General features: G+C 48.6%; 1 protein-coding gene across 1 annotated transcript in view; it reads left to right on the forward strand.

Moving 5' to 3' along the window:
- Positions 1 to 15,215: 15,215 nt before the first annotated feature.
- The window catches only part of VPS8 (VPS8 subunit of CORVET complex), a 262,424-nt gene continuing 256,238 nt past the window's right edge, over positions 15,216 to 21,401 (forward strand). Inside the window, exon 1 of the mRNA XM_063602631.1 lies at positions 15,216 to 15,482. The gene's annotated coding sequence lies outside the window, so the exon portion shown is untranslated. The remainder of the gene's footprint in view (positions 15,483 to 21,401) is intronic.

The following is a 21,401-nucleotide window of genomic DNA, read 5'->3' on the forward strand; positions in this document are numbered from 1 at the left end:
GCCAGGATGGCTGGAGGTAGCCTACTCCAGGCCAAGGAGCCCCAGCCTAGAGGTTGGGCGGGGACGTGCCTGAGGGGGGTGGGGAGGAAAGGATAGAATTCCAAAGAGGAGAACCCTAGATGGAGACAGCCTTTTGGGCTTTCAGCCCTTCATCTGGGTTCCACTAAAAACACATTTTTGCGTGTTTCTGTTGTTCTTAAGTCTGGGTTTATTTCAAGGGGAAAGTTATAAAGAGACATCTCTCCCTTTATTTCAACAGCAGCTTGTGCTTGGGTAGATTCTCATTTGTCTGGTCTGTCCTGCCTGGAGGTAAAAGGAGTAGGTTGGGGTGGGGGGGTCCCAAGAGGCCCCAGGAGACCGAGGCCTCAGGCTGTGCTTGCCTCCAGTGTGTTAGACCAGTAGGTCTGTCACAGGTTCTGACCTTCCAGCTGACAGCAACACACACCGCCAGATGAGAGACTTGGGGGGTTGAGAACGAAAGGAAGGGACTTGGGGAAGCACAGAACAAGGAGAGGCCTGGTGAGGTGGCCCCACCTGGGAAACATCCACAGACAGACAGGCAAGTGACCGTCCCCATGGCTGTTTGAGAGCCTTCCTCTCTGAACCCAGGGCAGCATCTGGCAGGTAGCCACCCAAGTGAGGCAGGGTTTTGCCCAGGTCGGAAGCCAGAGGTAGCATCCAGTCTCCCTAAGAATTCAGGTCCCAATCCAGTCTGAGAATCCCAAAGAGGACCCAGAGCCCTTGAATCAGTCCATACCTCAGAGACACAAAGAAGAAATGTCAGTGCTTGAAAGGCCCTTAGCCGTGTAACCCACTGCCCTCATTTCACAGATGAGGAAACAGGCCCAGGGAGGGAAAGCTCCTTGCCTAGGGCACACAGTGGGTCAGCGATGGGCTGGTCCTGCAGCCCGGGCCTCAGTGTTCTCTGCACTTTTCTACTTTTCCACCCTGCTGCTTACAAGGGTAGGCAAATGGCCACGTCTCCACAGAGGGATCCAAGGGCTCTAATAAACATGCCCACTCATGGACTCACACGCATACGTGCACAGAACGTGTACACTGGCCCTCGGATCCCATCAGCTGAGCTTGCCAGGGCTCCCCCAGATATAACCTGGGTCTCTCCTCCAGGGTCATCTTGGGCATTCAGGCTCCAGGCAGATGTAGGACTCAGGACACCATGGTGGATGGTCCTGTCTGCACAGAGCTGGTGCCAGACACAAAGAGAACTTGAGGCCCAGCGCCCAGGCCCTGGCCTTCACCCACCAGCAAGAAATTCTTGCAGAGCCCTCTCTTGCTCTGAGACGGGCCTCTGCAATGACTCAAGTCGACGTGCTTAGGAAGGACTTGATTGCCACCTGGTGGCCATATCTGACATCTCACCCCAGCTCCCCAGTATCACAGTCCATTCATTTCTCAAAAATGTATTGAGCCCCTGCTGTGAGCCAGGGAAGAAATATTTACTCTTGTTGAATGAATGAACATCCCCTATCCCCAAGAAGAGGTCAGTCCACTGTAGAAGACTGATATGCAAAGCAACAGTTACAATACAGGCTGATTAGTGTAATTATAGAGGTGAGCTTAGGATACAATGGAAGCTAAAATAAAAGGGAGGGGGAGTGGGAGAGGGTGTTAGTCCAGCTTCTATGTAAGGAGCCTAAGGAAGATTCCTCCAGGGGCGTGGGTTGACATGCTTCCCGGGGTATGCATAAGCAATCAATAATTACATTCATTTGTCTAAGAGTTTTCATTTTACCAAAAGATTGCACTTGCATTTCCCAGTTCATCCTCCCAGTAGCGCCATGAAGTGTGTATAATTGTCCCCATTTTACAAAGGAGGACACTGAGGCTTGGAGGAGGTAAGTGATTTGCTCCATGTCACTGTCTGGTATTTGATGACTATAATTCCCAAACCACTCCCAACTGAATCAGACTCCCACGGGGAGGCGGGTGCACCAGGCGAGGGTTACAGATGGAGGTCGACTGCCTCTGCCACAGGAGAGTTGGCAAGTTGGGGGTTTGGATGGATAAGCAGCTCTCTCCCATCTCCCAGACAGTGGAGCACAGGTGAGCTCTGGAAGCAGCACAGTGATGCGTGGTGAGCCTCAGCCGGCGCAAATGCAAGCTGGAGGGTCCTGGGTTCAGTGGCTATGTCACAGCCTCATCACAGACCTGAAAATGGTGGGCATGAGAGGCAGACGTGTAATTTCCTCTTTACAACCGCCAGTCATGTGATTACAGCCGAGCTCAGGAGGGCCGGGTGAGCATTGCAGAAAGGCTGTAGCTAGATAGGATCCCTAGGGCCAGAGCAGGGTTGGGGAGTGCAACTCTAGGAAAAGCTTCATTTTCCACACCCACTCCACTCCCAAACATAAGCTGAAGGTCCCAATGAACTCCGTTAAAGAAGAATGAAAAGTCTGGTGCAGCTATTTAAAAACAGGCAGGCGTCAAGTGGCCAATGGCAGTCGAGTGCAGCCGGGGCAGCGCTCGGGAAAATCATCCACCACCGTCAGCCCTGGAGAGGCAGACCTGGGGTTCCCAGCAGAAGCGGCTGTGGGTCCATTTAGGCTACCCCGTCATCTTTGTGCCACAGAGCTAGTTCATCACGGGGCCTTGCTGATTCCTTCCCCAGCACGCCTCAACAATCCCGCTGCTCTCCTGAGGCCCAAGCCCTTTCACTCTTTGCTTGGAAGCCCAGCTTTGTTTCCAAACTGTTTTCCCTTTCTCTTCTCCCTACAGCCTCCCTTGGCAGGGCAGCTTTAGTGTCCGTGCTTCCCAGAACCAGTGCTGCATGCTCACCTGCTGGACTCCCCCAGGATGTATAGACATCTCATAAGAGTGGGGGCTGCCTCTGGGAAGGCACTGGAAAAAGGCTAAGGGGAAGGAGCCTGGGGGCTGGCAAGCCCGGATGCGACAAAGCACCGAGGTGGGCTTGAATGTGAGTGGCTGTGGTGGGTAGACAGGTGGGCTACTGTGCACGGGAAGTTTAGGTGAGGGAGGATGTTAAGACTCTTCTGGGCTGGGTGCGGTGGCTTCACGCCTGCAATCCCAGCTCTTTGGGAGTCCAAGGCAGGCAGATCACTTGAGCCCAGCAGTTTGAGACCAGCCCAGGCAACATGGTGAAATCTGTCTCTACAAAAAAAGTACAAAAAATTAACTGGGCATGGTGGTGCCTGCCTGTAGTCCCAGCCACTTGGGGTGGGTGGGTGGGGTGCTGAGGTGGGAGGATTGCTTGAGCCCAGGAGGTCAAGTCTGCAGAGAGTGGAGATCACACCGCAGCACTCCAGCCTGGGCAACAGAGTGAGACCCTGTCTGTGAGGCTCGGACTTAATCCCGCTGAATCCTCACCGAGGTCCTCTAAAGCCATGGAATTGAGAGAGGTAAAGTAACAAGCCCACGGTCACAAACCTAGTAACAGTGCGAAGATTCCAACCCAGGCCTCTGATGCCATGTGGTGTTTTCGCAAGAGCATCTTTTGACTTTGCTAATTTCTGGACATCATGTGGAGCCTTCTATGAAAGAGTCAAATATTTGGGAAGGCAAACATCAAAGGGAGGTAGTGCAGGTATTTTATGTAAGCGGATTGCCCTGCGGTGGTGTCTGATTTTCCTGCCAGCCCTGCCCTCTCCCAGGACACACGTTCTCTGCCATGCATTCGCTTCTGTCAGTGCTCTCTGGAACTGCATTTTCCAGGACTCCGTTACTCCCCAAGCATACAAATGCCTCTCCTTCATTTTTTTCCCATTAAGCAGATTTAAAGAATGAACTCAGAATCTTGGCCACCATTAATTTCACAGCTTACAATTATTTGCATCCCCCCCCCCCCGCTTTTTTTTTTTGTTTGTTTGTTTGTTTTTTTCTTTGCTTGAGTCATTTTAAAAAGCCCTTATGATTTCCTTTAATCCCTTTTGGTAGAGCAATTCCATTCTCTTCTCTCTTAACCTCCTCTCTCCTGAACGCCCCCCCTCCCCCTGAAAGCTTTAAATAATGCAGCAAATTCTTGTTTCATTTCCTTTTCTCTGTTTCCAGATGGATTTTTCTCCCCAGAACATCCCTGGGAATCATTTCTGTCAGACGCTTCACTGGATGTCCCTTGGTCTTTACAGCCATCTATCCTCCTTCTCCAACCCCCACCTCGAATTGCAACTTGCTATTTTAATTATAGTTTCTCTTGCCACACTTGGGTTGGTTTTTTTTTTTCTCTTCTCAGTCTTCTACCTCGCTTAGATTTTAATCCCTTCTTCCAGTGCAGAAAATTCATTAAGATTTCTAGATTCCTCCCAATTTGCTTCCTTGATGTTGAATAATTCTTAGTCTATGTATGATGCTGATTGTTCAGATGTTGGATTAAGTTGCTAAGCAGTGGGGCCAGGAGGCCCTGTCCAAGTGCAGACTGAATCCCCACTCTGGAGTGGAGCTGGGGTGTCCCTGGGTCATCTGGTCCCTGCAGTCCTGAAGCTGGCCCTCTCTAAGACCAGACCTCGGCCCCAGTGCAACCAGCCACCTGTGCCTGCCTCCCTGGCCACCCGATGAGGGGTCCTGGGATTGTTTGTCTTCTGTTTGGATTGATCCTTGCAGGCTGGGCCAGGCTGGGTCACCTGCAGCTGTTTCCCAGGTGCCTGCTAGGCCTGCGGGCTGGGGCTGCAGCTGGAAATGGGTCTGGGCAGGAAGTGAAGGGGGAAGTAACCTGTGTGGCTGGGGAGTCAATGAGGCCATCGTGTGAGGGGAGGACTGGAATGCAGTTCTCTGATGCATTCCAGGGATAAAGGCTGAGTTACTCACCACAGAGAGGAATCGCTGAAAGCTGCCACCCATCCTGTTTGGGCTCACAAACCTGTCCCTGTTCTGTCCTTTGGATAGGTATATAGGTCACTACTGGTGAAGGTCATTTTCTGTGGGAGCATGTCAACATCAACCTTGAGCCTGGCTCAATTAGAAACATGGGGTGCTCTGAAGTGGCCTAAAAGTCCCTGGGAAAGGGTGATCCACTTACAGCTGCTTAACCTGGGGCAGGTCACCTCACCCCTCTGAACCTCAGGGCTGATATGAGACAACGTGCATGAAAGGTCACTACGTGGGCAACGCTGATATTATGATGCAGGTGAGGAGACGCAAGAGGCGGCGTTCATTCCTTCATTCATTGCTACCTTGTTCTTAGAGATTTAAGGCAAGAGACACAACTGGAAAATGGACAAAGGAAAAATGATTTTGAGGATCTAGAGGATAAGATAAGGTCTGAGATTGTCTCAAGTGGGAATAAAGGAAGTAGAAGGGTGGGTGGACCTGTAAAGTCAGGCGACCTCTACCTCAAGGTGAGGAGGAGAATGCAGCGGAGGAGGCCCTAGAGGACCTGGTACAGGATCAGTTGGAGAAGTGGGAGGGGCAGAGGGCTGCACATTCCTAATGAGCTTGCCCGCTAATCCCAGAGGGTTGCTGCACTGGGAAAGCACAGGCAGAGACCTCGTAAGATGTCTGGAATATCAAATAACATGGCAGAATGTGAGGCAAATAAATGAGTCAAAAACTTGGACTCTTATAACTCTGCAAATAATTCTTTTTTTTTTTTTTGAGATAGAGTCTTCCTCTGTCACCCAGGCTGGAGTGCAGTGGCATGATCTCAGTTCACGGCAACCTCTGTCTCCTGGGTTCAAGCATTTCTCCTGCCTCAGCATCCCAAGTAGCTGGGAGTACAGATGCAAGCCACCAGGCCCAGCTAATTTTTTTATTTTTAGTAGAGACAGGGTTTCACCATGTTGGCCAGGCTGGTCTCGAACTCCTGACCTCAAGCGATCCACTCGCCTTGGCCTCCCAAAGTGTTGGGATTACAGGTGTGAGCCACCGCGCCTGGCCTCTCTGCAAATAATTCTGACACCTGGGAGTTGCACTTTGTATATCATGCTTTTATATGCAAAGGACTTGTTTCAGCATGTCTGTTCCACTTCCTTGAATAGTGCAAGGGCAGTGGCAGTGCCAAGGAGTGGCTTGGAGAGGTATGTTTTATGCCCCTCATCTTCATGAATCACCCCCGCCTCCCCCCCACCCCAAAAAAACAACTAAAAATCGTTTTTGACATGGGCGGGGGATGTCTTCTTAATCTTATGGAAAATGTGAGTACAAGCCCCTTTAGAAAAATTACTGTAAAGAATCAGATGAAGGCCGAGTGTGGTGGCTCACGCCTGTAATCCCAGCACTTTGAGAGGCCAGGGCAGGTGGATCACCTGAGTTCAGGAGTTCGACACCAGCCTGGCCAAGACAGTGAAACCCCGTCTCTACTAAAAATACAAAAGTTAGCTGTGCATGGTGGCAGGCGCCTGTAATTCCAGCTACTCTAGAGGCTGAGGCACGAGAATCGCTTGAACCCAGGAAGCAGAGGTTGCAGTGAGCCAAGATGGCACCACTGCACTCCAGCCTGGGTGACAGAGCAAGACTCCATCTCAAAAAATAAAAATAAGATAAATCAGTTGAATTCTACCACAGCTTTGAGACAAATCCCTGGCCCTGCTTCCAACCAGATTGCTGTTTCTAAGTTTCTCCCAGGCAGACACCCTAGAGTCCCAAAGGTACTCCGCAACGAACAGAGTGGCCAGGAGGTGCTGGAGGAAGGGAAAGCCCTGTGTGGTCAGGAGTTCACGGGCAGTGGGGATTTCAGCTGAGCTGGGCACAGGGAGGGCAGGGGCAGACTTCCCTCGGAGAGGAGGGCAGAGACAAAGCCTGAGGCAATGGGAGCAAGTCTGGCTGTTCAGGGAGGCCTGGGGTTGGTCTGCTGAAAGGGAGGGTGTCTGGAAAGGAGGAGTAGGAGGTGAGGATGGAGAGATGGTGGTGCCGGATCAAAGGAGGCGTAAGTGCTGGGCGAAGGAAGCAGATCTGTGTCCCTGAGCAGGACCCAGCAGGAGGCTTCCATGCCAAAGAAAGTTTGGGTGAAAATAGGATTTTAGGAACATTAGTCATATATAGAATAAACTGGAGGATGGGGGAGGACCAGTCAGGAAGGTCAGTTAGGAGGTTTTGGCTGTGAGTCCCGCATGAGATGTAAGGACCTAGCCTAGCCGTGTACAGCATAGAAATAAAAGAACAGGCCCGGTATGGTGGCTCACTCCTGTAATCCCAGCACACTGGGAGGCCAAGGCAGATGGATCACCTGAGGTCAGGAGTTTGAGACCAGCCTGGCCAACATGGTGAAACACTGTCTCTACTAAAAATACAAAAATTAGCCAGGTGTGGTGGCGTGCGCCTATAGTCCCAGCTGCTCGGGAGGCTGAGGCAGGAGACTCGCTTGAACCTGGGAGGCGGAGGTTGTGGTGAGCCGAGATAGCACCACTGCACTCCAGCCTGGGGGACAGAACAAGACTCCATCTCAAAAAAAAAAAAAAAGAAAAGAAAAGAAAGAAAAGAATAAATAAGGCCGGGCACAGTGCCTCATGCCTATAATCCTAGCACTTTGGGAGGCCGAGGTGGGCAGATCACAAGGTCAGGAGTTTGAGACCAGCCTGACAAACATGGTGAAACCCTGTCCCTACTAAAAAAAAAAAAAATACAAAAAATTAGCTGGACATAGTGGTGGGCGCCTGTAATCCCAGCTACTTGGGAGTCTGAGGCAGGAGAATCTCTTGAACCTGGGAGGTGGAGGTTGCAGTGAGCCGAGATCGTGCCACTGCACTCCAGCCTGGGCGACAGAGTGAGACTCCTTCTCAAAAAATAAATAGCCGGGCGCGGTGGCTGACGCCTGTAATCCCAGCACTTTGGGAGGCCAAGGAGGGCGGATCATGAGGTCAAGAGATCGAGACCATCCTGGCCAACTTGGTGAAACCCCGTCTCTACTAAAAATACAAAAATTAGCCAGGCGTGGTGGCAGGCGTCTATAATCCCAGCTACTCAGGAGCCTGAGGCAGGAGGATTGCTGGAACCCAGAGGTGGAGGTTGTAGTGAGCTGAGATCGCACCACTGCACTCCAGCCTGGCGACAGAGCAAGATCCTGTCTCAAAAAATAAAAATAAATAAATACATAAGAAGTGAAATGGAAGGGACGTGGCAATAGGAGGGGGCAGCCTGAGTAGGAACACTGGAAGGTTACGAGGGGAAGAATGCCCCAGAAGCAGACAACATGGGGACTTGATGTTCCCAGATGCATTCCCAGAAGGGAGCTAGTTAGTTAGGCTGGTTAGTTTCTGCTGTCCAGTCCTTGCTTATGTGGCACAAGAGCAGCAGAGAGATTTTCCACAAACCTCCCCTAGGAGACGGCAGAATGAGGCAGGCAGGGGTTAATATGGTCTGCAAATAAACTGCAGATTAATCCTCAATGGTACTTAATGCAGGGTAAAACGTGATAAATTATTCACATCGTACAGCGTAATAAGCAGGTTGACTCCATGGCACCAGGCCTCTTGAGCTGTATTTTACACTTAGTTCCTCCTCTTGTTCCTCTTATTTAATCATTTTCAGAACACCTGACTTAAATAGGTGTTTCAGGTCCCATTTTTTTTCCCTGAAAAAATAAATTAGATCATAGATTCATCTCATGACATTCGGACATTTGCCATCTTCTTACATTAGAATAAACATGATTAGAGAGAAAGGGGCTCAGGAATTAGGCACAGGAGGAAGATGAAATACACTTTTCCTGAGGTTACCCCTTCTGGTCTTTGTGCATGACGGTAGTTGTGCAGAGAGGTTACAGGAAGCTCATTTGCATGTGGGATACAAACCGAATTTGTGGTTAATCTGAAGGAATTAAATCTGCTACTTAGGGCTGACTGAGATTCTCTCTCCCGTGGAGTTGGGTGTCTGGGTAAGAGGTGCTCATAGCCCTCCAGGGTGTCTGTAAAATGTATTAGATGAATGGGGCTTTTGTAGCCAAAAGCCTCCCACTCATGGGCAAGCTTTCAATGGTCCCAGTCCGTGGCAGCCAGCTCCCCTAAACCATGACTTGATTTCTGCCCTCCCTTCCTCAGGCAGATCTCCCCAAGAAGGGCCCGAGCCCCTGGGCGTAGAAGGCTTTTGCGGAGGGACACAGATTATGGACTGAGGTGGGCAACATGCTCAGGAGGAGCATGTTGGAGGAGGAGGAGTAAACTCAGACAGCACTGAGACGTGGGAAAAGAGAAGCTCAGGAAGAAGAGGCCGTGTGCTAGCCCCATGGCGATGGCCAAAGAATCAAAGACATGGTCCCTGGAGAAGGCCAAGCTGAGGTGGAAGGTGTGGGTGCAGGGCAACAGCCAGGGGTGGGAATAAAGCTTTGGGAGAGAAAGTCAGGGATCGCAGAAAGAAAAAGGAGCCAGAAAAATGGGAAGAAGCAGAAAAGAGAATGAATGGCAGGAAGTGTAGGCAGCAGAGTCTCAGTCCCCAGCGATTCTGATGAACTAAGCTGAGCTAAGGGTAGATTAACAGTGTTGTCATCTTTCCTCTCCCAAGCCAGCTTCTTCAACAGGGTGCACGCACACGCGCGCGCGCACACACACACACGTATATATAGTTTCTGATTTCTTTATTGCATCACTCTCTGTAAAGTGCTTGGCACACTCAAACTGCAAAATTCAATGATGTGCTAGGGGTACCCTCTCCTTTACTTCAAATTCCAGGCTCAGCAGGATGTTTTTGATGCTTAATTGTAAATATGAGACAGATGGGGACTAATAAGGTCTGCAAAATGCTGAGAAAGTGGTGGGCTCTTTGTGTCCCAGAAGTGAGGTTTCAGTCCCCTGGGCAGCCGATTCAGCATGTCTGGTGAGATTGGACAGTGGTTCTGACCAGGAGCTGTTCCTGTGGGATGGAGCCGAGGGCTGGGAGCCGTTTCCTGCAAAGGGAAGACTGGCAGCAAACGTTTAGAAGCAAGATTCTCATGGCTATCCAGCAATGACCTCAGACATTCCAGATTTCGTTGGGGGATGGCAGTGGCTCATATACAGTATGTTATGTAAGAAACCAGAGAGAGAGAGAGAGAGAGAGGAGGGCAGCCCACGTTTCTCAATGGCTATGGAAAGCTGAAAACACTGTGATTTTCATGATTGAGGCAAGAAGCATCTGATGCTGTTAACAATGACATGTACCAAAAAGAGTGAGAATCGCTGCAGGAAGAAACCCAGCAGTCTTTTGGGAGTCTGGTAGGCAGGTCCAGAGCTAAGGAAACATCACACCCCAGCCAAAGCTGAAGTTGCTGAGAGCACGAGAAGGGCTGAGCTGTCTGTGTGTTGCCAGGCTTGGACCCACCGCAGTCCCACTTCCGGCTTCCTGAGCAGTTTCATCAGAGCTTCCTTATTAGTCCTGCCTAGCAGTGGCTGTTGAGCCCAATGTCAGCAGCAGGCTCTGGAATATTGCCTGTCCACCATCAGCATGGAAGGGAGGCCCCCTGCCCAGACTCTCCTGGGCAAGATGGTGCTGGGGACAGCTGGCAGCGATGTGGAGGCCTGAAATGGAGCGTTCTCAGCCACGGAGGCAGAATGGCTTCCAGGCCCCCTTGCAAACACACATAGTGCAGCAGAGCCATGAACTTGGGGGAAAAGTTAAAGTTTGCACCACTCTCTCTCAGCACAGTTCTTCTGAATGTCTTACCTAAGGTTGGTCATTACTTCATGTGGTCAATCAAACGAAATCCATATTTATTTAGCTGACATTTAAGACCAGCCCTCAAGGAGCTCACAGTCCAGAGAGTCCACTCTGAGGGACAGACAATGTAACTTATCATCTCGTACTGAGATAAGTGCAATGGCAGATGTTTGAAGAAGGTAGAGAAATGGCGTAGAAGAGGGGAGAAGTGATATCTGAGGTGGACTTTAAGGGATACATAATAAAAACCAGCATTCCATGCTTACCACGTTCCAGACATGGTGCTAGAACCTTCCGTCAATGAACTCACTTAATTATCAGAAAAGCCTGGGAGGTAGGTTCTGTTATTCCCATTTTACAAACAGACGCACAGAGGGCTTAGGAAAGCGTCCAAATGTACATAGCTAGTAAGACGGAAAGTAGGATTTGATGCCACTACATTTTTTTTTTTTTTTTTGAGATAGGGTCTCAATCTGTAGCCCAGACTGGAGTGCAGTGGCAAGATCTTGGCTCACTGCAACCTCCACCTCCCAGGTTCATGCAATTCTCCTGCCTCACCTCCCAAGTTGCTGGGATTACAGGGGCATACCACTTACCGCCCGGCTAATTTTTATATTTTTGGTAGAGACAGGGATTTCACCATGTTGGCCAGGCTGGTCTTGAACTCCTGACCTCAAATTATCCACCCACCTCGGCCTCCCAAAGTGCTAGGATGACAGGTGTGAGCCACCGTACCTGGCCTGATGCCATTACATTTGACTGCCTTTCTAAGATATTAAATGATGAAGGTGTCTTCCTGGGATAAGAAGTAGAGGAAAGCATGGCAGGCAGAGCGAATAGAATACGCACAGCATGGAGGCGTGAGATCACATGGCTCCGTATTACAGGAGCAGGAAGTGTGAGAGCAGGAAGGAGTGGAATGTGAGGCTGGAGAAGTAGATGGGTCTGCGAGGTTGGATTTCCTGCTCTTGTCATGGGGCATCACTGAAGGATTCTTAGAGACAGAGTCACAGGTACACATTTAAGAAAGACCACTCTTGGCTGGGCGCGCTGGCTCATGCCCGTAATCCCAGCACTTTGGGAGGCTGAGGCAGGCGGATCGCTTGAGGACAGGAATTTGAGACCAGCCCGGCCAACATGGTGAAGCCATGTTTAGTAGAGGCCCGTCTCTACTAAAAATACAAAAATTAGTAGGGCGTGGTGGCCCGTGCCTGTAATCCCAGCTGCTCGGGAGGCAGAGGTTAGAAAATCACTTGGACCCAGGAGGTGGAGGTTGCAGTGAACGGAGATCATGCCATTGCACTCCAGTGTGGGTGACAGAGCGAGACTCTATCTCAAAAAAAAAAAAAAAAAGGAAAAAGAAAAAGAAAAGAAAGACCACTCTTCGCTGCAGGATGACTTGGGTTGATGGCGGCAAAGGAGAACAGTTAGGAGACTATCGTAACAGTGACAGTGAAATCACTGGGTACTGTGCTAAGACAGTGAAAGGAGACGTCTTTTTAACAGGAATTTTTGGAAGATCCAATCAACAGGCCTTGGTGGTAACTACATGTGGGGAGTAAGGCGGGGGAGGTGTAGAGGAAGAGTCCTCGGTTTCTGTCTTGGGAACTGCTACGGCCACTAGCAGGTTTGTAAGAAGGGGAAGGAAGGGAACCAGTAAGTTCAATTCTGGACATGCTGCTTTGGGGTGCCTGTGGGGCCTTCAAGTATGTGGAGAGCTGCAGGCAACTGGATATGCAGGTCTTGGTGGCCATTGGCCACAGCTCCCTCTTTTCTGCCCCATCCTGCAGACAGTCCCTCATTGGGAGCACAGTGACAGGAAACATGAGACGCTGGGATCTGGCATTGGCACGGCTCAGTGTGATTAATGCAGAAGAAATGAAGGCAGTATTGGATGGCAACGAACCCAGACTCTGTTAGATGTGGCAGAAAGTGATCAAAGCGGATGGGATAAAGGTGGTAATGGATGATCAGAATATTCACTCCACTAGACAATGGGTATTCTTAAGTGAGTTGAAGAGAGGGGACTTCAATAAAGGCACAACTATCTTTTATTTTTAGTGTCAACCTTTAGTGTAATACAACAAAACTTGTCAAGCAGTTGCCTTATTCATTGACTCAACGTTTATTGAACACCTGGTGTGTGCCTGGGCCTTTATAAGAGCTGAGGATACATCAGTGAACAAGACAAAAATCTCTGCCCTTAAGGAGCTTATTTCCTGGCTAGGGAGGGTGGGGAAACAAATGATAAGCAGAAGAAGAAATAAAATATATAATCTTTGGGTATCCACTGGCTTATACAACACCTTCATGCAAATTAGAAAAAGGCCACACTTGTGTGTGGGTGGAGGCAACCCTGTGCCAGGGCACACAGCTCGGCAAGCAGAGCCTGGGCTCACTCTTGCTTGGCAAGGCATCCAATCTGCACAGCTTTATCTGGTGGCCCCATATGGAACACCAATTGTCTGATGGAGAAAAATAAAGCAGGATAAGAGAGACAGGCGGTAAAGAGAGAGAGGGGTTGCAATTCAAAAGAAGAGGGTTAGAGAAGGCCTCCATGAGAAAATGACATCTGAGCAAAGACATCAAGGGGATGAGGAAGCAAGCCATGTGGCTATCTGGGGAAGACTCCCAGGCAGTGGGGCCAGCCAGTGCGAAGGCTTGAGACAGGAGCATGCCTGGCTATTTGAGGAATGGCAAGGAGGCCAGTGTGGCAGGAGCAGGGAGACCAAGAGGAAGAGAGTAGGGGACTGGATGGGAAAGGCAGCTGGGGGCCAGAGAGTGCCTCCTAGGCCCCTGTAAGAACATTGGTATTCACTCTGGATGCCATGGGAAGTCTTGGAAGAATTTTGAGTAGGGAGCTACATGATTTGACTGACTTTTTACGAGCTCCATCTGGCTGCTGGGTTGAACATACTGTACAGGAGGGGAGGTGGAAGCAGGGGCTCACTGAGGAGGCCGCCGTGATTACCAAGGTGAGGAGTGATGGTTGTGCAGACCAGGGAGGTGGCAGTGGAGGTCAGGAGGAGTGCTCAGATTCCAGATATATTTCGTAAAGCCAGCAGAATTTGCTGATGGGTTGGAAGTGTGGTGGGAGAGAAGGATGACTCCAAGGTTTCTGATCTGGACAATGGAAGAATGAAGTTGCCATTTATTGAGAAAAAGAAGGCTATGGAAGGAAACACGATTGGGCATAACGTCAAACATTTTAATTTGAGCACTGATTTGTGAACATGCAAAATGACCCTCCCCTGTAACAGGTTCTGACCCTGCAACAACTCATATTACAGAGGACAAAACCAAGACCCAGAACAACTTGCATAAATCTTGCCCAGCTCATAAGTGACAGAACCAGGGTTCAAACGAATCTGTCTGCTTCCACATCTGTGCACTTTGCCCCATACTGCATGGACTCAGGGAATTCCTGCTCCACTGAGGAACCCACAGAAACTAGACTGTGAGCTGTTGGGAGCCGAGGCTGTGTCTCACTCTCCTCTGTAGTCCCAGTGTTGGGATTTTGTTGGAGGAACCAGCAAATAACACTCCTCTCAACTTGATTTTGGAACCTTTGGAGAGACAGACACAGGAATCATGCAGATAGGAAGATCGGCTTTATTGATTGATTGATTGATTATTATTATTATTTTTTGAGACGGAGTTTTGTTCTTATTGCCCAGGCTAGAGTGCAGTGGCGCAATCTCAGCTCACTGCAACCTCCACCTTCCGGTTTCAAGCGATTCTCCTGCCTCGGCCGCCCAAGTCACTGGGATTACAGGCGCCCGCCACCACGCCCAGCTATTTTTTTTGTATTTTTAGTAGAGACGGGGTTTCACCATGTTGACCAGACTGGTCTCAAACTGCTGACCTGGTGATCCACCTGCCTCGGCCTCCCAAAGTGCTGGGATTTCAGGCATGAGCCACTGCGCCCGGCCCGATCGGCTTTATCTTTGATCACTCTGGGGTGGAAGATGATACCTCAGTGTGTGGCCACAGTAGGCTTCCTGATGTTCCCCTGACCAGGCAGAGCTTGGACACTGCAAGTCTCTGCCTGGAGCCTTCACCTGAAGAAGCAACGTGAAGCAGGTATCTGGCAGGCAGATTGGTTCTGAGAGAGAAAGGGAGAGGAAGGGGTTGAGCTTCTCAGGCTCAGATCTTCCTTTCAAATTCACTATCAGATAAATCCCTTCTCTTCCCATGGGGAGGAGTAGGGAGCGAGGCCAGTAGGGTTATTCTAGCTGCAGTCCTTCCCCATGGAAACATAAAGCACAGAAATGAAAGTACCCCCTCCCCCACTCCAGCACAGCCTGGCACACAATAGGTGCTCGGTAAGTGTTTACAGTTTGTGTGTGTGTGTGTGTATGTGGGGCTAAAATACAAGCAGGCACTTCTACCTAGTGAACACTATAGAAGGCACTCTTTATACACATTCACTTCCCATTATTATCCCATGAGGTAGAAACTACTTTACTTTCCATTTTACAAATGAGAAAGTGAAGGCATTGAAAGGTTTTGAACTTGACCTAGGATGGAGCCAGGACTTAAACCAGGTGGTTTATTGGAGTCAGAGTAGATAAGCAGCACAGGTATTCCCCTCACTCTGCTGTGCTGGTGACGATCCCAGGCAGGAAGGACATTATTAGACATTAGCACGAAGCGCATGGGAAAGCAGGCGAGAGAGCAGTTAATTCTGCCTAGAGCTGGGGTCGGGGCGCAGAGGCAGAGACAGGCAGTCACAGAAAGAAGATGAGAGCCGACTTGAGTCTTCAAAGACAAGCAGGGATTTGCCAAAGGGTTAAGAGTAGCGGAGGGAGGAGATGGCGTTCTAGGTGGAAGAGCTTGGACAAACATCCTAGACCTGAACAGTGCTTGGGGAATAGCGAATGGACCAGAGTGCTCAAAATACAGATCACAAAATGGCGGCCCACCCTCCAAAGTCAACTGCGGATGTGAGTTGTTTGGCGTGTACAGTATATACCCATATTTAAGTTGTCTCAACATTTAAAGATTGAGTGATTTCACCAAACACTCTGGACTTTTGGCTTTTCTTGAAAAACCAGAAGATAACCCTAAGTAACGCTAGGTATGTATTCCCATATGGCCACCTTTTTTGAGCCCTAAGAAGCTGCTAGCTCCTTCAGATGAACATGTGCTCCCCAGCTGGCCTCAACCCCCTCCACTCCCCAGCACTTCCATTTTCACTCATTTACTTAACTAGCCCATCTTGCTCCTATGGGCACTTGAGTTTGCAACCCTTGGGCTAGATGTTTGGATGAAGTTTTGAAGGGCCTGGTGTGCCATGCCAAAGAGGGGATTTGGGAGTCTTTAAAGGTTGTTAAACAGAGGAGTGCATGATGGGATGAGTACAGAAGATGGGATAGGTGGGAGAGAGATGGAAGCAATATTGAAATTAGTAGGCACAAGGGTCAAATGGTTTCTCCTGGAGAATTCTTCTTCAGGCAGAAGTAGTAGCAATTGTTCCAGGTGAGTCATAGTTGTGGACTGGACTTGGAGTTAGACAGCCTGAATTATTGTTTTTTTTTAAAAAAATTTTATTCCCATAGATCATTGGGGAACAGGTGGTGTTCGGTGACATGAGTAAGTTCTTAGTGGTGATTTGTGAGATTCTGGTGCACTCATCACCCAAGAAGTCTACACTGCACCCAATTTGTAGTCTTTTATCCCTCACCTGCTTCTCATCCTTTCCTTCTGAGTCCCCAAAGTCCATTGTGGCATTCTTATGCCTTTGCATCCTCACTGCTTAGCTCCCACTTATGAGGGAGAACATGTAATGTTTGGTTTTCCATTCCTGAGTTTCTTCACTTAGAATAGTCTCCAATCTCATCCAGGTTCCTGAGAATGCCATTAATTCATTCCTTTTATGGCTGAATTGTATTCCATCATATATATATATATGATATACCACAGCTTCTTTATCCACTTGTTAATTAATGGGCATTTGGGTTGGTTCCACATTTTTGCAATTATGAATTGTGCTGCTATAAATATGCTTGTGCAAGTATCTTTTTCGTATAATGATGTCTTTTCCTCTGGGTAGATACCAGTAATGGGATTGCCGGATCAAATGGTGGTTCTACTTTTTTAGTTCTTTAAGGAATCTCCACGCTGTTTTCCATAGTGGTTGTACTCGTTTACATTTCCACCAGCAGTGTAAAAGTGTTCCCTGTTCATCGCATCCATGCCAATATCTATAATCTTTTGATTTTTTGATTGTGGTCGTTCTTGCAGGAGTAAGGTGGTATCAGATTGTGGATTTGATTGGCGTTTCCCTGATCATTAGTGATGTTGAGTATTTTTTCATATATATGTTGGTCATTTTCATACCTTTTTTTGAAAATTGTCTATTCATGTCCTTAGCCCACTTTTTTCTTTTAAGGAGTCTTGTTTTGTTGCCCAGGCTGGAGTGCAGTGGCAGGATCTTGGTTCACTGCAACCTCTGTCTCTCAGGTTCAAGCAATTCTCATGCTTCAGCTTCCCTGAGTAGCTTGGATTACAGGCATCTGCCACTACGCCCAGCTAATTTTTGTATTTTTAGTAGAGACCAGGTTTCGTCATGTTGGCCAGGCTGGTTTCGAACCCCTGACCTCAGGTGATCCTCTGGCCTCAGCCTCCCAAAGTGCTGGGATTACAGGCATGAGCCACTGGGCCCAGCCTGGAGGAATCTTTAGGGTTTTCTGGGTATACAATGATATCATCAGCAAACAGTGACAGTTTGACTTCCTCTTTACTGATTTGGATGCCCTTTTTTTCTTTCTCTTGTCTGATTGCTCTGGCTAGGACTTCCAGTACTATGTTGAAGAGAAGTGGTGAGAGTGGGCATCCTTGTCTCGTTCCAGTTATCAGGGAGAATGCTTTCAAATTTTCCCCATTCAGTATTATGTCAGCAGTGGGTTTTTCATAGATGGCTTTTATTATATTGAGGTATGTCCCTTGTATGCTGATTTTGCTGAAAGTTTTAATCATAAAGGGATGCTGGATTTTTTTTTTTTTTTTTTTTTTTGAGACAGAGTCTCACTCTGTTGTCCAGGCTGGAGTGCAGTGTTGTGATCTCGGCTCACTGCACCCTCTGCCTCCCAGGTTCAAGCGATTCTCCTGCCTCAGCCTCCTGAGTAGCTGGGATTACAGGCATGCGCCACCATGCCAGGCTAATTTTTGTATTTTTAATAGAGATGGGGTTTTGCCATGTTGGCCAGACTTGTCTTGAACTCCTGACCTCAGGTGATCCACTGACCTCAGACTCCCAAAGTGCTGGGATTACAGGTGTGAGCCACTGTACCCAGCTGGGCTGCTGGATTTTGTGGAATGTTTTTTCTGCATCTATTGAGATGATCATGTGATTTTTGTTTTAAATTCTGTTTATGTGGTGTATCACATTTATTGACTTGCATATGTTAATACGTATCTGTATTAGAGGGCCTGTATCTAGAGGGCCTGAATTAAAACAGAAGAATGAATGATCCTCCTTCTTTCAAACACTGTTACCTTCACCTCTCCAGTAAGTTCCATCTGGTCTGTTTAGAAAATAAGAAAATGGGCTGGGCATGGTGGCAGTCCTAGCACTTTTGAGACGCCAATGTGGGTGGATCGCTTGAGCTCAGGAGTTTGAGACCAGCCTGGGCAACATGGAGAAACCCTGTCTCTACAAAAAATGCAAACATTAGCCAGGTGTGATGGTGCACATGTGTAGTTCTAGTTCCTCAGGAGGCTGAGTTGGGAGGATCACTTGAGCCTGGGAGGCAGAGGCTGCAGTGAGCCGAGATTGCACCACTGCACTCCAACCTGGGCAACAGAATGAGACCCTGTCTCAAAGAGAGAGAGAGAGAGAGAGAGAGAGAGAGAAAGACAGAGAGAGGAAAGAAAGAGAGAGAAAGAAAATAAAAAGAGAGAAAGACAATAAAAAGAGAAAAACAAAGAAAGAAAGAGAAAAAGAGAGAGAGAAAGAAAGAACCAACGAACCTGGGTACCTCTGGCAAGCCACTTAACTTCTTTGAGCCTCAGTTTCCTCCACTGTAAAACAGGAATAGCATTACCATCAATAGCATCGCATGAGGAAAGGTGTTTGAACACGTTTGTGGATGGTAGGGGTCCTAGGGAGTTAGAGGATTGCTGGGGTTGATACAGGAAGGCCCCACATGTTGGCTTGGCTCTGAGGTGTCAGACCTCTAGAGGTGGCACAAACCACACAATAGCTGTGGTTTCTGCTGTCCTGGGACTTTTAACAATGACACAAGCCACATCAAGCAGCTTGAACAAGAACATGTGCATAATGTTCTTGTTTCCACCCCATACACCCATGAAGTCAGGTGCAGGGGCAAAAGCCCAGGGTGTGGTCTGAGTTGGATTTGGCTTCTGGGTTTGGGGCAGGGCCCGGGGGATTCAAATCTCCTCTGTCCTGCACACAGCATCATGGTGACTTGGGGATGGAGGCTGCACAGTCAGCCTGGCTGTTTGCAGCCTCTCTGCTCCTCCCTCCCTTCTCTGCTCTGCTGCTCCCTCCCTCCCCCTCCCCCTCACTGTCTCCAGCCCTGCAATCCATCACAGCTCTGTGTCCCTGCCCTCTGTGACCGCGTCTCTCTGCACCACTACTTTTGCATTTTGATGTTAAAACAATATTTTACCCAATATATGACAGCACTTGGAGCCTTTGCAAAGGCCTTTCACATCTGTTATTTCATTTGATCCTCACCAGGTTGCTGTCAGGTAGGCAGGGAAGGTATTATTAGTGAGGGTGGTAGTCAAAATATTTAACAGCCCATATATGATGGGCTCAACCATCAGAGTGGATGCAGGTCTAGTGCTGGAGAGGGCCCTGGAGGCATCTTCTCTTAGTTATTGGAGCAAGGTCTGGGGGAGGGGGCCACTGGCATGGGGACCTGGAAGTCTGGGGCAGTCCAGTGTGGGTGGGGGCAGACATGAAGGATTCAGGGAAGTGGCTTTTTGCCAAGCAGTCTGGAAGCATTTCTGTTTTTTTCTTTTCTTTTTATTTCTTTTTCTTTCCTTTTTTTTTTTTTTTTTTTTGAGACAGAGTTTCGCTCTTATTGCCCAGGCTGGAGTGCAATGGCGCAATATCTCAGCTCACCACAACCTCTGCCTCCTGAATTCAAGCAGTTTTCCTGCCTCAGCTTCCCAAGTAGCTGGGATTACAGGCATGCACCACAACGCCTGGTTAATTTTGTATTTTTAGCAGAGACAGGGTTTTTCTATGTTGGTCTGTCTGGTCTTGAACTCTCGACCTCTGGTGATCTGCCTGCCTCAGCCTCCCAAAGTGCTGGGATTACAGGCATGAACCACTGCGCCCAGCCTCTGTTCTTTTTGTTTTTTGTTTTGTTGTTTGTTTTTTAGCAGGATTGAACTGTACTAGTGCTTACCATGGTCTGTAATTATCTGTCCAATTGTGGTAATGTGGGAACCGAGGTCCAGAGAGGTGAGTAACTTGCCCAGGGTGCAGGATGAAAAGAGGGCCGGCAGTGAGGTCGCTGGACTCCTCAAGCAGAGGTTTTTCTGCCACCCCAGAGTGCAGGCAGATGCAAGGGCTTTCTTCGTCACCTCCTTCTTCCTGACAGAACAGCAGCCTTGGACAATGGCGAACAGCACTCTTGAAATCTGATCCCGGACCTCACACTTCTCTCCACACTTCTGTCACCATGTCTTCTTATCTTCTCACTATCTCCTCTGTCTCACCCTCATGTGTCAAGACTCTGCCCCTGAATTCCCTCGCTTGACTGTCTCCTTGATTTCTCCATGGACTCCCACACCATCTGCTAGTTAGTACCTTGCTGGGAGCAATTTCCAGAAACTCCCTGAGGCCCTGATTCTGCTCCTGAGCTGCCCATTGGATATCTCTCAGATGTCCTGCTAGCTACCTCAAGTCAACATGTCCCAAAGCGACCTCACCACCTTTTCCTCCCAAACCAGTCCTCCCCCGTGACCTTGCTGTGCCTGTAAGTGGTACCACCGTTCTTAATCCTCCTGGACCACACGGACCGCCCGCTGGCACAGTGCCCATAATGGCCATCCACCTGCTGTGGCCTAATGCTTTGGAGACCCCAGTGAATATCAGTTTTGAAGTTGAGACTGAGGCTGGGTCTGGCTTCCTGCAGCCCTTGTCCTAGCCTGAGATCATGACCCCATCTTCCTTTGCACTGGTGTGTTCATTTTTTTGTAAATATAATGCTATTTTTATTGAAATAATTCATATGTACTACTTAAAACCAAATAGTCCTACTAAGTATATAATGAAAAAACAGATTGCTCCCTGTGTCATTTCTTTTTACTTGTGATTACTACTCCTTAGAGGTAATTGCAACATTTTTTGCTGTTTCTTCAGGTATTTACCTCCATTTTTCAAATGAGGTAAATGGTAATCTTAGATTTTTTCATTCTGGACATTATCTATTGATTTTTAATAAAGATGCTGTCAATATCCCATCTGTATGCCTTAGACTAAGCTTGTCCAACCTTCAGCCATAGGCAACATGTGGCTCAGGACGGCTTTGAATGTAGCCCAACATAAATTTGTAAACTTTCTTAAAACGTTGAGTTTTTGTGTGATTTATTTATTTATTTTTTTTTTTTTTGATGGAGTCTCTTGCTTTGTCGCCCAGGCTGGAGTGCAGTGGCACGATCTCAGCTTACTGCAAGCTCCGCCTCCCAGGTTCACGCCATTCTTGTCTCAGCCTCCTGAGTTGCTGGGACTACAGGCACCCACCACCACGCTTGGCTAATTTTTTTTTTTTTTTTTGTATTTTTAGTAGAGACGGGGTTTCACCGTGTAAGCTAGGATGGTCTGGATCTCCTGACTTCATGATCTGCCCTCCTTGGCCTCCCAAAGTGCTGGGATTACAGGC

The sequence above is a fragment of the Pan paniscus genome, chromosome 2 (genome assembly GCF_029289425.2).
Source record: "Pan paniscus chromosome 2, NHGRI_mPanPan1-v2.0_pri, whole genome shotgun sequence".
NCBI classification, from domain to species: Eukaryota; Metazoa; Chordata; class Mammalia; order Primates; family Hominidae; genus Pan; species Pan paniscus.